Here is a 13015-nt window from a genome sequence, read left to right as displayed (position 1 = left end):
AAAGGGTCTCCATAATGCCCAACCCTGTGACACCCGGACCGACCCTGCATTTTTTCCCCCGAAAAAAGCACAAGTCCCTCAGGGTACCAGAACAGCAGATCTGCGTCCCCGGCGGACAACGGGTTAACTGACCTGGACCAGCGTGACCAGAACCAGTCTCGTACCCTAATCACGCCGACATCCCCACTCCAAGAGAGGGGGTAGGTACGCGTGTCGATCTAAAACATGAAAAGAGGGCGCCACCCAGACGGTCCCATTCGTACTGCGCTCAGTGGCCCACCCCAAGGGCGTGAGACCCCTCTACCTATGTTTTGATCTATTCCGTTAACATCCCCCAGATATGAACGAGAATTCATCGAGACCTAGTAACACGCGCTCGGAAGAGAAAACCTCCATCCCAGTTGCCCTATAAAAACGCCGTTTTAATAATGAGCAACCAAGGCGTACCAGCCTTATGCGTGATTCTTATCAGAAACACCCAGAGCCAGCACTATGTACGCGTCGAGACCCAAACACATCAATGGATAGTCTAACCAGACACCAGACATTGGTCCTTCAAGTCGCCTGGGAAAACGACAAGGAGCTGTCGTGCTTCATATTCTTTCCTCTTTTTATTAAAAAAGAAAGAAACACAGACTGACATGAATCCCACGTGACGCGGCTGAGGGTTTTTTTTTTTTTCATTTTTACATCCCGCCACCCTCACCACAGAGAGGAGACGGGAATCCTCAGAGAGACTTCCCACGTGAGCCATGAATTGAAAAGTCACGGTAACATTGAGCCATGTGACCAACAGACTCAAGTTACACGTATATCGAGCGTAGCAGAACACTAAGTTCCTACGCTCTGCCCCGACAACTTGACAATGACAGACCCTACATACGGGTCTGAAAAAAACTCACAGAAGCCGTTGTCCAATAGAAACGTGCCCAGTGACGTATTCTATGACGGGGGGAAACCCATGACTCAACCGCCCGTGATAGGTGCGGAGTCAGGGAAACCCCCCCCGTGCCAAGCTGCCTAACAGCTTGGCCGGACCGAATGAAAAGAGAGTAAAAAAAAACGACCAATCAGAAGAGGGAAGGAGGGGTTTAGCCCAACCCTTGCATACGACAACAACAATAGCCATATGATACCTTAAGTAGCCAGTATGCTAATGAACAGCGCAAAGCTAATTCAATGCACGCTAGCCACAGACAAGTCTGTGAACAGGGTTTATAACAAGGCCAAAGTTATATATGTGTGAACCCGACACCCGTGTTTATGTTGCAAGACACAGAAAATCTGATAGAGAGAGAGAGCAGCCTGAACCGCGGTACCTTTACACACACGAGCATTACTGCAGACCAACACAACAGTGTTGCGGCTCAATATCACTGTTTAAGCAACAGAGCCCGTTCACACATCGTATCCCCATCATATGTAGTGAATAAACACAGTTTGTAACAAAAAATAGTCCCTCCCAGGAGGGACCCTTTATTTCTTTAACAAAATCATACGATGGGCCGGGAAGGGAACAGGGGGGACCACAGAGGGAAAAAAGTCACTTTAGCGACGCCTGCCACGAGCCGCTCAGGACTTGCCACCCCGGGGAGCCCCGGAGGGACGGTAAAGGATAGGAGGCTGGTCACCACGATCCCTACCGTCACCTCCGAGCGTGGATGGGCCGGCTGCAGTGGTGGAGGCGCCCTCTCTCCTCCTGGCCTTCTTTGCTGAAGGTCCAGCAGTGGCGGTGGTAGCAGCGGCGGCTACGGCGGCGGAACCCCGATGACGAGCCTGCCGCCTGACTCCACCGGCGACATCGGGCGGGGGGAAATGAGGCTGGAGCACGGAACGCTCCTCCTGCATTTCCCTGCAGGTTGAGGTCATCAGCTGCAACGCCGACCCGAAGAGCCCAGCATCGGAGAGGGGTGCCATCAGAAGTGGAGTCCTCTTCCTTTCCGGCACATGCGCCTGCTCCAGCCAAAGGTGGCGCTGGGCTAGAGTGGCCAGGGCGCGTACTTTCCCAGCGGTGACGGCCTGCGGCTGGATCAGATGCAGGATGGCTCCTGCCGACTGGGCGAGCTGATCATGTTGCAACTCGGTCAGCTCCGTACCGCCCGTCAGTATCCCGGACATGAATCTCGCCAGCTGCGCGATGTTAGAAGTGGCAGCCAGAGATTGAGTCGCGGAGATAAATGACTGGTCACTCCAGTAAGCCAACCGCCTCGCCGATTTCCCTTGGGGAACCGGCTTCCGTAACGGCTCCCACACCACCTCAGGACAAAGGAGAGCTGCCATCGGCCTATCAAGCCGAGGCACCCCCTCCTTCATACCGTCTACCAAACCCACCACCCTTGTGACTCGCACGTAGGCGGGGGTGAGGCCCATGATGTGGGAGACCACCTGTCCCTGACGGACGTAGGCCTCCATCGAGGGGAAAAATGGACAGACAACGCCCATCTCTCTCGCAGGACGGCGTTGCCATAGATGACCTATGAGATCATCAGGGACAGGAACAGGCAGTGGCTGCGGCAGCGGCCCGCCGTTTGCGACTGCCGCCGCCGCCATGAGCTCTGGGAACAAAGCACGCAGTTCCCCCTGCATACTTTCCCCCACCGAGCTCGCATCCCTCACATGCAGCAGACTACTGGTTACAGAGCCACATTCTGATGTGGCTGATAGCACGGCATCCCACCGCCGAGTCGGAGGTTCTAACCCAACATCCGCGTACGAGGGACCCCAAGGAGACCTATCACCCCCCTCCAGTGTTACCTGGACGGGCGGCGGACATGTCTCCACCGGGGCGTCAAATAAGAACCCGTCTGCCTCTACCATGTAGTCCTCTGTTTCCATCGGCCATGGAGAATCAGACGCATCCTCATCCGACTCCAGCAACTCACCAAAACCAGGCCGTTCACGTCTACAAGCCACCATCTTACGACGGGAGCGAGCAGACGCAAAAAGTTTGCGTCTCAAATCCTCCGCCACCAGAGGAGCCGGCCGCCCAACAGCGGACGACTCTCCGGCGGCAAAGGAACCAGAGCCGGAACCAGGCCATCGCACAGGAGACGGCGCCGGTGCACCAGCTCCTTGGAGAGGCAAACTACCTATCGGACGCCTACCGGGCGCGGCTGCCAACCACGAAAGTGGCCTCAACCCCGCTCCAAGACGCACGACAGAGGAGGCAATGGAGAACCGCTGGTGAAGGGTAACGTTGCTAGCGCGACCCTCCGAGGTAAACATTATGACTTAGCTTTTTTCTTTTTAAAGTTATGAGAGAAAGAAAAAAGCAAGAACAAATGTAAACACGTAACTCAACTTTCTTCAGCTTAAACAACCTCGTCAAGTGATGTATATACCAGGCACTTCCTTGTGGTGAAAGTGAAGAAGGAGGCGAGTGTGTGGCCACACACCTGCTTATGAAGGTAGCGGATGGGGGTGTGGCCAGACGAATGTTGGTATGTAAAGGTACATTGTGAATTTTTATTCAGTACAAATGCACAAAGTGAGGTTAGTGCAGATGACGCTAGTATGATATAGAACATTAGTTAGCTGTCGTGGTATCAGCCGGCCGTGACGTGTAGCTAGCTAGCTTGCTAGCCGGCATGATGCGGGTGCAGTGCAGTGCACAGGTCTGAGAAGAGGACCTGCACATTTTACTCGTTCCCGAAAGTCCTCTACATGCCCCAATTTAAAATGGTTCACGACAGTAGACATTGCGAACGTCTAGTACGTTTAGCAGGGTAACGTTAACATTAGCTAGCTAGCTAGCTTGGTATCAGCTTGCCGTGACGTGAGGTAGGCGACAGCTGCCTACTGAATAACAATGTAAATGTAGTTCTTTTTTTACGACAAAATAAAAACCTTATAACTACCTTTATTTCAACCAAAAATGCTTAAACAGTAACGTTGGTGGTAGAAGGGAACTCATTTTGTGCAAAAATGGAAGCTTGTCAATTTCCATGCGGCAGAATTGTTACAATAGCCGATAATTCATTTTCCCAATGATGAATCCCTATACGGGGGGAACAACCAGTGACGTCAGACTACACCTATACAGTATTAAACAAAATACTATGGACCTTTTCAAACTTAACAAAATAAACATGTTTATTGTGTATTTCCTGTTGCAGTGTTTGCTGACACTTCGGCCCAAGCTGTTTCATACTGTAACTGTTTCATACTGTAGCTGTTTCATACTGTAACTGTTTCATACTGTAGCTGTTTCATACTGTAGCTGTTTCATACTGTAACTGTTTCATTCTGTAGCTGTTTCATACTGTAGCTGTTTCATACTGTAGCTGTAGCTGTTATAGATCGTATAGCTTTACGCTCTGCTCTATTGGAACTATCCCTTTATCCATTCTAATAATGAAGAACTTTCTCCACATGCACACACCTATTTACCTCCGCCTGGCCACACCCACATCCGCTCCTATATAAGCGGGGTTGTGGCCACAGAATCAGCTCCTTCCCTACTTTCACCACCGAAAGTGTCTGTATACACCACTTTAAGTTTAGTGCCAAAGTAGTAAAGAAAAGAAGAGAAAGGGAGCTGCGTTGACATTGTATCTTTGTTTTCTCTCTCACTATTTTTTGAGAAAATAAAGCGATAATGTCTTCACCACTGGAGGGTCTAGAACAGGGGTGGCCAACCAGTCAGAGACTAAGAGCCACAAAAAAATGACTGTGGTACCACAAAGAGCCACACCATATACCAGCGTTTCTCAACCTTTTTTTTCAGTCACGGCACCCTTCATGTGTTTATAGGTCTCACCCTCTGGCCTCTGAAGTTGCTAATGTCTTTTTTATTTGGGCCTCACAGGGTTAAAAGTACCCTGTGAGACCCACCGTTTCAAAATTACAAAATCACTTTTAGCCATTTAAAAAAATAATGTTTATTTAAAAAATGTTAAAGGGGAACTATTTTACTATTTCTTTCACTATTTGGGCACTTTTACACAATTCCTGTGAGTCTATGGAACACCTAGGTTTTTTTCAAAAAAAATGCATTGTTTTGTATTTCTAATCAAGTACTAAAAACCGCATTTTTCTACCTTAAGATCTTAAGCCGTTTTGAGGCTGGGCTCCAACCACTGTGTGGCCTGGTGCCAACTGCCACATCAACTGCCACATTATTATGCAGCTGAGAAATCTCTGACATCACAGATATGCACATTTTCAGATGACTCAGTTCAGTGAGGGTGAATATTGTGAGAGGAGAATTGGAAGACTTCGCCAATATGTGAATTAGAGACATATATCCTATTAATATAAGTCCACATAGCTAAGAAACAATGGTAAACACTGAAAAAAGCCATTTATAAGATAGTTCCCCTTTAAGCACATGTATAGTCAATTAGTCCTGTTGTTCAGCCTCACAATGCTATTTGATAGTAAATGTGTTTATATGTCCCACCCTCTGGCCTCTGAAGTTGCTAATTTCTTTTTAATTTGGGCCTCACAGGGTTAACCTCTTAAGCCCGAGATATACAGTAAAAGTGTATATTTTCAGCATTATGTTTGTTTACCAATTATTTGAACTGTTATTAGTGAAATATAAGATTATAGAAATCTCAGGGCATTGAGTCGGAAACCGACGCATATTGACAGGAGGAAGTGGCACAGCCAAAAGTGAGTGTAGTCTTTTGAAGGAAGAGACTCAGGGCTTTCAAATTTCGAAAAACTACCCTACCCAGCTCACACCAGCCCCTGTCAATCATCTGACTTCTTTAACTTTACTTTTTAATTTCTCTTATTTTTTGGGATTATCTCCCACAAACCTGAACGTTATTGCCATAAAACAGAACACAGTTAGTTTCTCTACCTTTCTGTGAACGTCTTGCAAAAAACGGTGTTGCAATATGATGAAAAATGGTGGAGAAATTTACATTATAAAAAAGATGGCAGAATTCAGTACTGTATCTACAAAACCTTCTGTTTAATCATCTTCCCTTTATTCATTTGCTTAGATTTTTCAGGTCTGGTCAATTTTAGCATGGTGTTATTTACAGTCAAAGATAATTTTTTTTTTAAATAGAATTGATATTCTCCTTTGGTTCATTACAATTTACTCAAGCCTAGTAACAGACACACTATTTCTGACACTGATCCATATATGTCCCTAGATTCAGATACCAAGAACATGCAAATGGACCATTTAAAAAAAAATTGTAAATGTTTATTCTACGTCCTTATGGAATGAGTGACATAAAAAAAAAAAAGTAAAAAAAAAAAAAAAAAAAAAAAATTTTTTTTATGGATGGAAGAGCCGCACATTGACGGGCAAAGAGCCGCATGCGGCTCGCGAGCCGCGGGTTGGCCACCCCTGGTCTAGAAGATGATGATCATTCTGACCTCCACCGGCGCTTCGCATTGGGGCGCACGTCACTGAGCAACCCCCGCCATTTGCATGTTCTTGGTATCTGATTCTAGGGACATCTATGGATCTCAGGGAATGTATTCCCAGTGTCAGAAATACTGTGTCTGTTACTAGGCTAGAGTAAATGTTAATGTTAAACTTAATGTTTTTTTGACTGTGAATAACATTATGCTCAAATTGACCAGACCTGAAAAATCTAAGCAAATTAATAGATGGAAGATGACAGATTCTGCCATCCGGACACAATTTGAAATATGATTATAGAATATAGAATCAGGCATAAAGGCGGCTGGGTGGCGTAGCGGAGATTGTGCTCGTCACCAATGCAAGAGACTCCGGTCTCGACTCTCCGAGTCAGCATTGCCTGCGACTTGGGCCAGTCGTCATACTATCTCAATTGGCAGAGGTAGCGGGTGGAAAGTCGTCGTCGATGGGTGGGGATTGGACGTTGTGGACAGCGACTCCTACAGGTCGGTTGGGTGACGCCTGTACAGGAGAGACAGGAAGTATCGGGGCAGCGTGAGCCTCCCACGCGTTACTCCTCGCCACTGAGAGTCCGCGCTGTCTGGTGAAAAGATGCGACAGGCTACCTCCTCGTGTACCGGAGGGGACACGTGATGCAAGGCTTCTATCCTCACTACAGCCGACCAGTGGGAGGCATAGTCTAGCAACGTTCAAGACAGGGGAGGGGAGAATTGAAGGGGAGAATTGGCGATGGGAGAAAATAAGGAGAAAAGTGGATACAAAAAAATAAATATCAGGCATAAAATGGTTATGTGATTAAAATACGATTAATTAGATTAATTAATTACAAATCCTGTAATTAATTAGATACATTTTTTTAATCGCCTGACAGCACTAGTTTTTACGTTTAAGATAAACGTGGCATTGAGTCCACAACTGGATTAGGTGTTAGCCTACAGAAGTTTACATGTATAGCTCTTGTACCAAGGCCTTTGGCCCCTCTCTTTGGTCTGTGTTTTTTCTTTACTTTAGGGTAAAGGTGTAAAAATTCAGGTGGCAAGTTTCGCACATGAGCCTGAAGCCGTGTATAAAGCCCATTTTTTGCACAAACGAGGTTATCGTCTGTGGCTGGCGTGCAGAATGTGAAGCTATTACCCTAACAGGTATATGCGCTTTCATGTAGCGCGTTACGACTGGTGTCATGGCTCTGCTTTGTCGTTGCATCGTATCAGGGGTGAGGGGTCATAAGGGGTGGACTAATAAACCCCTCCCCCCTTTACTGATTGGCCGGGAGGTTGGACCTCCTGCCTGTCAGTCTCCCTGTCGGCTGAGGGGTCAGCACGTCACAGGGAGGGGGAAGGGGGGGGGGGTTCCCTGGTTCCACTCCATGTTAGGATGGGTGGGTCACAGGATTTCCCCCCGGCCATGGAATACGTCACTGGGCGCATTTTTCCTATTGGCCATGAGACATCCGTGAGTTTTCAGGCTCTGTGCTGCAGACCACTGTCATTGTCAAGTTGGATGATGCGATGCATTCGAAAACTGTTTGTTTTCTGCTCTGCTCTCTATTAAAGTGTGTATTGGGCCATTGGTCACTTGGCCCAATTATACATGTATCTTTTTAAATTGTTACTCACGTAGAGGTCTCTCTGGGGGAACTTCTGTCTTCCCCTCTTATGTAAAGAGCAGAATTGACTGGGTTTTACCCTCAGACGCGTCATATGAGACCCGTGTCTGTGTCTTATAGGCCGGCTTCCTGTTGCTCGTCCCAGACAGCATGGAGGAAACGTTGTCTGGTGTTTCTTATTAGAATTCACCATTGATGTGTTTCGGGTTCTTGACGTGCATATAGCGCTGGCCCTGGGTGCTTTCCATGTGGAACCACTTTATGGCTGGCGCGCCTTGGTTGCCCAATTCATAGAAACAGCGTTTTCTATGCGGGCGGCTGGGAAGGAGATTTGTTATCTCTACTGAGCACCAGTGCACTAGGTTAGACTCGACGGCTCACGTGCATCTCCGGGGGGAGATGACGGAGTAGATCAAAACATTGGCGGAGGGGTCTCACGCCCATGAGGTGGGCCACCAGGAGCAGTGCATTCGCATACTGACCGTCTTGGTTGCGCCCTCTGTGATGTTTTGGATCGACACGCGTACCTACCCCCCTCTTAGGACTGGGGATGGCGGCGTGACTAGGATGCGGGACTGGTTCTGGTCGCGCCGGACCAGGTCAGTTAACCCGTTGTCCGCCGGGGCGCAGATCTGCTGTTCTGGTACCCCGAAGGACTTTGTGCTTTTCCGGGGGGAAAATGCCGGGTCGGGCCGGGCGTCGCAGGGATTGATGTCATGGATGTGTGTGTCATATGTATGCCACCACGGGTTGCCCTTAACAGTGACATGCTTGGTCCATACTGTGTTGTACCTTGCGCTGTGTTAGGGGCTTGGTCCCTCTCCATTTGTTTCACCCCTCCCTCCCTGCTAGGACGGGGCTGGGAGGGGGCTGTCGGGGAGGTTGTTGTCAACTCCTCTAGGCATCCCTGTGTAGGTCCCGGTCCGCCGGGCCCAGGTCCGAACTCGTTCTCGTCGACCTGTTGGCCTTGTTTAACCCTTTGAAAACTGAAACACTTGTGCTGCTTGTATAGCCTGTGTATACACACAGTTATGTTTCTGAGTTTTTTTGTGGGTTAAGGGAACAACCGCCTCCTGTTAAACTAAACATAGGGGGGTGGTTGGTTCTCCGGTGTGTTGGTAGCAGAGTCGACTCTCGGGTTGAGGCCGGGTTTGACCCCGTCTGCCCGAGAGTATGCCCCCGCATCTTTCATGACGTCTGCCAATTGTGTCAGCCTCTTCTTTGAACCTCGACCCCGCTGGATTGGGGGGTCGGGTTTGTGGAGGTTATGACATGGTGCACAGCATACCAAACACCCCTTCCGCCGGGATACTGTTCTCACAGTAGACCCTTTAGGCGCCTGTCTAGTCCGCAGTGCTCCAGGCACAGGTTGAGTTCTGCTCTTGGGGCCTGTTGCCTAAATTGAGGGATCAACCTCCTTGGGGGTTGTCTCCCTGGCACGCCGACTGGCCCCACGGTGTTGTGGGGGGGGTAGCCTCTTCAGGAGAGTGCTTCAGAGCGGCGTGCCAAGGGGGGAAGGGCCTGCTCTTGATTTGGGCCCTGTCCGATACGCTGGCAATGTGGGGGGTGGTGTCACCAGTGACCGTCTGGTGGGGTCTCGATGCCGCGGCCTCGTTGGCCTCACCAGGCCCCATTTTTTCGGGGGGTCCTAGTCCTCATGTTGTCCTAGGGCTGGGACCTCCTCCGCGCTCCACTGCTGCAGCCTTGCCACGGGTTGGGTTCTTGACCTTCGACCCCGTGATGTTAGGGGCTGTGACAGGTTTTTTTTGGATTCCCATCCGTTCCCTGGTGGCATGTGGGATGCGCGCCCGAGTGGTCGCGGGTCCTTCTGAACGAAGGTAAGTCCCACGGTCTGCTCACCCTGTGCGTTTGAGGTGCTTAACCCTCTTCGCACAGTCGGATCAGATCTCCCTCCCGTCCTCCACTAGGGAGGGCCGGGGGGCTCGGGTCCTCCCCGGTTCTGATGGTTGTAGGGGGCCTCAGCGGGTACATCTGTCGAGCTTTTCACTCTGCTCAGCTCCTGTGTTCCAATAGAGCAGAGCGTAAAGCTATACGATCTATAACGTAAGGTTATCCTATAAGCCAGGCGGAGGTAAATAGGTGTGTGTAACACCATCAACCCATCCATCTACACTTACTGCACACACTCACTTTAAACAAACACTCTGACCAGGGCTTGCTGGCTGTTCCCCCGGTCCAGATTAAAAACAAAAGGTGACGAGCCTTCGAATCCGTAGCCCCCAGGAATGCTCTGCCCTTGGACCTAAGATCGGTGGTCTCGGTAAACACGTTTAAAAAGCAGCTAAAGACTGTGGCTAAACTATTTCTGTGTAAATCTTGTACATGTCTTTTGATCTGTTTTCTTTTTCTTTCACGTTTTTTTATTACTTTCTTTTTAACCTGCTGCTATCCTTGCTCTTTATTGATTTTTTTATATGTGAAGCACTTTGTGACCCTGGTCTGTGAAAGGTGCTATATAAATAAACCGTACTTACTTACTTACTAGTTCGCACAATTACCCTAATCCTAATCTTATAGGGGATCCTCGGACAAACGTATGTATCTGGGGGCCGTCGACGTGAATCATTGAAGGAACTCCTGTCATCTGTGCCGTGTCCCATACAGCCACTGCACATGGAAAACAGGGTGACTGGATTTGGCCATAGGTAACCGTCGGTAGTGTGATAGTAAAGGGTTAACCTTCTGTAGTGTGGCAGTGAAAGGGTTGACCTGCTGTCGTGTGGCAGTGAAAGGGTTAACCTTCTGTGTGTTGTCGCAGTGAAAGGGTTAACCGTTTGGTAGTGCGCGGCAGTGAAAGGGTTAAATGTTTGGTCAACAGGCTCTGGGCCGGACGCATGACCTCAGGGTGGTACGGCATCCAATACCAAGACCATTTGACCTTCCAACTTTGACCTCTCAACACAGCCCAGGGGTCAGCTAGAATTTGTTCAGTGTGCAAACGCCAGTAATCCCAACCGACGGGGGAAGTAACACACCCCAGATTACACAGTAACACAGGGGTTCCGGCCGGGACCCAGAAAATAAGGCATCAGAGAGCCGCGGACCAATGCCCATCGTCAGGCTTTTTTTTTTTTTTTTTTTTGCTAAATATCACTTCAATCCTATTAATTCAAGTTAGTTATTCATTTATATGTGCTATTTATGAGAGGGCTAACTTGTTGCAAAATAATAATGATAATAATAATAATAGCCTCATTAAAATACTATTGTTGCTTCGGTTGTTTTCAGCGTTTTATGTGCATAATCTGTTATTTAGTTTGAAATGTTCGTTGAAATAAGTAGATTTTTCGTTTTTGTTTATTTATTAAGTTAATATAAAACCATATAGTCACATTTTAGAATACAATAGAATAGAATTTTAGAATACAACTAGAAACACTGTCCTGGCCTGCTTCTAAGTTCAGTGGCCTGACAAAAAATTTAAAAAAAAAATTGATTTTTAAATTTTTTTTTTATAAATCATCTCGCTGCCCTCCCGTGGCTGCTCGCGGCCCACCTTTGGGTCGCGACCCCGATTTTGGGAACCACTGCAGTAACACACCCCAGATTACACAGTAACACACCCCAGATTACACAGTAACACACCCCAGATTACACTGTAACCAGGGGTGCAGTCGTAATATGGGCGAAGGCCAAACGCCTGCGCACGTGCATACATGTTCCCTCGGTTGCACACAGAACAGATGATACACCTTGTCTCATCCTTCCAGTCGAGAGATCAAGCAACCCCCCACCTACAGGGCTTGTATTTGGTTGTCGGTATCCTATTATTATGCAAAGTCTAGGTGATAAGTGCCGCGACGAGTCATTTTTGTGTAGACTTTGCATAATAATAGGATGCGCGCACTTCGGCCTCAGTGACGAAGCCCAAACGTCGTTTGACCGCGTATGCCCAGCACTGCACCCCTGACTGTAACACACCCCAGATTACACAGTAACACACCCCAGATTACACAGTAACACACCCCAGATTACACAGTAGCACACCCCAGATTACACAGTAACACACCCCAGATTACACAGTAACACACCCCAGATTACACAGTAACACACCCCAGATTACACAGTAACACACCCCAGATTACACAGTAACACACCCCAGATTACACAGTAACACACCCCAGATTACACAGTAACACACACCCCCAGATTACACAGTAACACACCCCAGATTACACAGTAACACACCCCAGATTACACAGTAACACACCCCAGATTACACAGTAACACACCCCAGATTACACAGTAACACACCCCAGATTACACAGTAGCAGCACTGGTTTGCTTCTATTTATGTTTGCTTGTATATTTATGTGAGGAGAAAAAGAAAAAAAAACTATTTTAATAACTATTTTGGTTTTGGAGAAAATCAAGGGAGTGTTCAAATCTACTCGACTAACGGAAGCCATTGGCCAAGATGTGATAAACAGGCTGTGGGTTGGAGGGAGGAGCCAGAGGCTAACTGACCTGGAGTCAGACCCACCGAGCCAGAGACCACTATTCCCCCTGAAACTAACTGACCTGGAGTCAGAACCACGGAGCCAGAGACCACTATTCCCCCTGAAGCTAACTGACCAGGAGTCAGACCCACCGAGCCAGAGACCACTATTCCCCCTGAAACTAACTGACCTGGAGTCAGACCCACCGAGCCAGAGACCACTATTCCCCCTGAAACTAACTGACCTGGAGTCAGAACCACCGAGCCAGAGACAACTATTCCCCCTGAAGCTAACTGACCTGGAGTCAGAACCACGGAGCCAGAGACCACTGTTCCCCCTGAAACTAACTGACCTGGAGTCAGAACCACGGAGCCAGAGACCACTATTCCCCCTGAAGCTAACTGACCTGGAGTCAGACCCACCGAGCCAGAGACCACTATTCCCCCTGAAACTAACTGACCTGGAGTCAGACCCACCGAGCCAGAGACCACTGTTCCCCCTGAAACTAACTGACCTGGAGTCAGACCCACCGAGCCAGAGACCACTATTCCCCCTGAAGCTAACTGACCTGGAGTCAGACCCACCGAGCCAGAGACCACT

General features: G+C 48.5%; 1 protein-coding gene across 1 annotated transcript in view; it reads right to left on the bottom strand.

The window, feature by feature from the left end:
• Positions 1-13015, bottom strand: part of fam189a2 (family with sequence similarity 189 member A2) — a gene marked incomplete at both ends in the record, with an annotated part of 86038 nt that overhangs the window by 52296 nt on the left and 20727 nt on the right. The window lies entirely within an intron of this gene.

This window comes from Notolepis coatsorum (genome assembly GCF_963971535.1).
Source record: "Notolepis coatsorum genome assembly, chromosome: 1".
NCBI lineage: Eukaryota > Metazoa > Chordata > Actinopteri > Aulopiformes > Paralepididae > Notolepis > Notolepis coatsorum.
This window is presented reverse-complemented; position numbering and strand designations above follow the sequence as displayed.